General features: G+C 38.1%; 1 pseudogene; it reads right to left on the reverse strand.

Moving 5' to 3' along the window:
- Positions 1–1663: 1663 nt before the first annotated feature.
- Positions 1664–4428, reverse strand: LOC149151712 (pentatricopeptide repeat-containing protein At1g73710 pseudogene; annotated as a pseudogene).
- Between the last annotated feature and the right edge of the window lie 1059 nt (positions 4429–5487).

Here is a 5487-nt window from a genome sequence, read left to right on the forward strand (position 1 = left end):
GCCGTTGTCAAAGAAATAGTGACTGGTATGGGACCATTTTTATTGTATAGGCAAGAACAACATGAAATGGGGTTTAGGAGCTTCAAGGCCATCAAATATTGAACTGAATGATTTTCAGGGATCAAATGTACCCACAACTCTTTCAATCAATGAAGACTGTCAAATTCAGAGAGAAGACATTAGAACAAAAGGGAGGGAAGACAACGAGTGCCATATCAACAGCGATTTTTTTATGTGAAAATAACTTTGACTTACAAATCATAAGGCCTAAATTATCCATATCTGCTAAAACAATTTGCAGAGTAATATGGCAGCTTCATTAACTTGGGAAATAAACATGCCACTGAAAAATTTGAAGGAATGGTGGAAAATTAGCAAGAAAGGAGCAGGGCAATCTTATATAATTTCATTGGCTTCACATTTGAACATTATGTTGTTCTGAACCATGATACCCTAAATTCATATATTAATTCAATGGATTTCATTAGGGATATTCTCTCAAACAATGCCCTATCCTTGAAGCAAAGTAATAGAAGAGTACTGCCATTTCTGTTGAAACGGTATATGTTCTGAATCTTATTTCTTGATAAGTTAATGTCGGATATATGATATTTTCACTATTTATTTCTTTGAATGCTGTCACAGTTTGCTTTTGATATTTTTTCCAGTTGATAGACAACTTTCAAGACTTGTGCTGACTGCAAAACACAATTTCATGAGCAACACACAACCAAACAAAGCAAAGCAAACTGTGTGAATGGCAAATAATGCCAAAGGGAAAAGAATAATCTCTAAGATCAGTGAGAATCTATGCCCATGTAACCTAAAGATTTGTACGTGCTTAATATTGGCATAAATTCTACACCGATTGGGCTTCACATAGACCATTTTTCTCAACCCATATTTAGATAACTCTTACATTTCCGAAATCTTCATTGATGACTCTTCCTTGGCTAGTATTCATTAATGTCTGACTTGAAAACCTAGAAAAAACAATGAATTTTGATCCATCAACTGCAAAAAAAAACTAAACCATTCCACATTACCCAATTGTAGTTCTATGTGCTAAAAATGAAATTGCATCATTAAAACAATTCCAGTCAGTCATGACCATGGACCCTCTGTCTAAAAAGATTATAACTATATTGGCAACTAACACAGTAAAATCCATGCTTGCAATTACTTATGTGCTTATATGTATCACTCAGTGTCGGAAGATCAATATGAACTTGAGTGGCATGCATTCTAAACAACGGACCAACAAGAGTTGCATTGTTTTTGACATGACACACTATATCTTGATCCTTAATCTCTGCAACCTGCAATCAGATCAGTTAGCAGATATTTAACACTGGAACACTATCTATATTAAGATAAGAGGTGCAAATGTCCCTCTGTTTTCAAAGCCTTAATTTATATTGGAGGAGGGAATGACCAATGTCTTTTTATTGGCATTTTTGTTATACACTAAAAGAACTAATAGTACCCTTTTATCCACAATTTCTCTATACAAGGACCATAGATTTAAATTTCCCAAAAAAAAAATAACCTGTTACAATTTTACAAAATGTTAAAAGACACAACAGCATGAATACAGGATATGCCAACTTCCTTTTAAAAGCTTTTCACATGAAATGGAGCTCAAAACCAGATGTGCATAATCTTATATAATGTGACCATGATCTTGCAACTGATGCATGAACTCCCTCTCCTGGGTAACAAATCTGGCTGAAGCAAACTTCCCAGCACTTTTATAGGCATCTATAACTGCCTTGAACGTGAATTCGTTTGGCTGAAAACCCTTTTGTTTCATTTTGTAAAACATTCTCCTAACACCGTCTACCAACCCTAGCTTCCCATAGCTAATTGTCATACTTGCATAAGTAATTGTATCTGGTTCAAGACCTTTGGCTTGCATGATCATGAACATGTTGTAAGCTTCATTAATCCTCCCAGCACTACCAAGTGCATATATAACAGCATTGTAAGAAGACACATCAAAATCCAACCCAGAAGCTCTCAGTTCATCACAAGCTTCCAAAGCTTCAACATGCATCCCCACTGCAGAAAAGATTGTCATTCTCAAGGCCTGAATACCATGTGGAAGCCCACTTTTACATGCAACATCGAGCTGCTCTACTGCCTCCCTTGGAATGCCTCCTCTCTTCAGAAGAATGCCCAGTGTTTTGTATGTATTCTCATTGGGTTAAGCCTTTAGTTTAAACATTTGATGAAAAACTTCAGCAGCCTCTCTCAATCTTCCATCTGCAATGAACAGGCTAATGACACTATTAAAAGAAAGAACATTAGTAGGAAATCCCGATTCTAGCATTTCCTTTTCAATTTCAGTGGCTTCATTAAGCCTTCCATTCTTTTTGTATAAGGACAACATCATGGAAAAAGAAAATTCATTTTTGTGCTGCTTTTCCTTCAAGACTTTGAATACTTCTTGTGCTTCAGTCACCATATCATTGCGAGCATAAAGGTCAAGCATACAGCTTGATAAAAAGGCATCTGGCTCAACACCCAATTTCTGTATGTGTTTGTACATTTCTTGTGCTTCCTTCAAAAAACCATGTTTACTATAAACCTTAATCAAAGAACTATACACCACAGAGTTCCCTGCAAAACCAGCATTTTGCATTATTTGAAAGTAACGTACAACTTCTTCCACACATCCAGCTTCAGCAAATGATTTATCAAGGCACCATAAACAAAAACATCTGGCTCCACACCTCCGTTAACCATCTTTTCAAACATCTTCTCTGCCTCTGCAGCTCGACCCAATCTTCCATAGGCGGCAATAATAGCACAAAATTATGAACAGTTAGGCACAAACCCTGCTTCCTGCTTTTTGGTAATAAAGTGTTTTGATTCATCTAGAAGTCCTGAACTTGCAAATGTCTGAATAACAGAAGCATATGTACATATGTCAGGCAAAACCCCTTGAACTTCCATTCTTTCAAAGAACTTCAGAACCTTGTCATGGACTTTTGCAATCCCATAGGCCTTGATCATGACATTAAATTCTAATACAGTTTGACCCTCGCCTCTTTCTTGACTGCACTTAAACACCTTTTCAGCTTCTAACCAATATCCTTGTTCCCCATATGCATCAATATTGGTAGCATAGCATTCACAGCTCACTCCTCCAGCAAGATGGAACCTTTCAAACCATGACCATGCTTTCTCAAGCATCCCCAGATCTATATACATCCTAATAACAGCTGATTCGGAGTAGTCATCCACATGAATGCCCAATCCATCCATCTCACTGACAACAGCTTCTACTTCACTGACCATGTGTCTAATACAAAATGCATATAAAATACTTCGACAACCCACAGTATCAGGAACGAGCCCTGCTTCCTTCATCTTTGTGAAGTAACAAAATGCTTTATCAATATTGTCATTTTGAGCATGCAATGCTATAAGAGTGTTATACGTCCTTGTGTCAGGCAAGCAATGAAGCTCTTCCATTTTCACCATAAGGGCATCTGCTTCGTCAAGATATCCATAAGATCCACAGATGTGAATCATGGTATTGAATGTTACAACATTTGGGCTTATTCCTTCTTTTAACATCTCAGAAAATAACTTGGAAGCTTCTTTTAGGCGGCCTGCCTTCCCATATGTATCAATTAATGTATTATACATGTAAGAACTGCCTGGCCTCTGAACTTGATCATTCTCTCTGCAAGGATCCATGCACTTATCATCTAATAACCATTTATTGAGCACTCCTTCAGGAAATTTATTTGGAGAGCAGTCCCCTTTACCCACTGGGTCCTCAAAATGATTTTTTACTTCACAACGATGACTAATATAGAAGAAATCCTTCTGTCGCTGTCGATCAGGCTCTGATTTAGTTGAACAAACATTTGTAGTATTTCCTAGAAAGATTTTCCCAGAAGACCAGTCCCTGAAGAACTGTTCAGCTTTCTCAGATTCCCTTGCCTTCTTCAAAATATGGACTACCGTGTTCACGATGACCTCATTTGGCCAGAGACCTTGTGATATCATGTGATCCAGCCAGAGAAGAGCCTCTTGTTTGAGACCAGCTTTCCCATACACATCTATAAGAGTACCATAGGTAGTGGCGGTAGGCAAGACCTTGTCTTTAACCATTTCTTCCCAAGACTTTTTCAGTTGATCCCATTTCTGTGCTCTTCCTAGAATTCTAAGTAGGATATTATAGTGAATAACATTAACTTCATAGCACTCTTTCTTCTGAAACCACTTAAAAATCTGAACTCCTCTTTCCGAGTCCCACTGGTCCTTTAGGATAATGCTTCGCTCTTTTGCACTTAAGTTTGCTTCCCAAGGTTCAAGCACTTCGTCAATGTTCTCTGTAGAATCCAAAGCTTGCAAAATGGCTCAGATGCACCCACCATACGATTTGTGTGAGATTTTTCTTTTAGTTTCCATTTTCTTTGTTACATTTCTGCACCCGGAACTTGACTTTACTAGTGTGCTCTTGTGAGACTCTTTTGGTGGATAACGATGGCCTTCCGTACGTGGAGAAACATGAACAGATTGAAAATGTTGCTTGTATTTTTGTTTCCTTTAGCTCTCCTGGGATGTGTATTGCAATAAGGATAAGGATAAACATATCCTGTGTTTAGGGCCGAAGAAGAAGGGATGTCTACTAATGACTGTGCTAGCATTTCTTCTGTTTGATAGGCAAAGGCAAAACATGAATGAAATAATAACAGATTACGGAGACTCGTAACAAGGAAACCTCCTGCGCGGCCTGAATCGTATCCTGGCGGGATGAGGCTGTAGTGCCGTGAAGTTGATTGGCAGCGTGTAGGGCTCTAAATTAAAACAATACATACACATCCATATAATTTGAAATTAAAATGCTGCATACGCATATCTATATAATTTGAATGGATTATTGGTGAAGAAAATATATATACTAGAAAGCCGAACAAGGATCCCTCGTGTAAGCTGGAAAACATAGAGAAATGTGTATATACGCTGCTAGGACAAAACTAATGAATGGACAATATTCAGCATAAAGTTGTGTTCCTGGCAATAAACTATTTCTTATTACCTGGATTTTGCAAAAACTATTAATACATCAATCTAAAAATGTAATCAAAAGGCCCTAATTTATCGACCATCTCTACAAAGAAAAGGAAAAGAAAACAAATATGTAAATACCTTGAGTAGATCAAGTGTATCAGTGGCCATTCGACCCTTGCTCGGCAACCCTAGACGAACCACATTGCGCTCAATAGCGTTCGGCTCTAGGAATCCGTTCCCCGCCTGCGTCAAAAGGTCCTTCAAAATAGCCGTGGATTGCAAGGATTGACATCGCAGAGAATTAAACCTGAAACCTGTGCGTTTGCCATGAAACATAGACGAGGACTTGAGCAAGATTGGGACCGATACATTTGAGCAAGTGTTGGGGAAGGAAGCAGTTGATGTTGTGGCAAAGCCGCAGCTTTGATCGACATTAAAGAGTCCCGATAGGTGAAC

The sequence above is a fragment of the Pinus tabuliformis genome, chromosome 9 (genome assembly GCF_031772625.1).
Source record: "Pinus tabuliformis cultivar Carrire ecotype Pingquan chromosome 9, CPIR1, whole genome shotgun sequence".
Lineage (NCBI taxonomy): Eukaryota > Viridiplantae > Streptophyta > Pinopsida > Pinales > Pinaceae > Pinus > Pinus tabuliformis.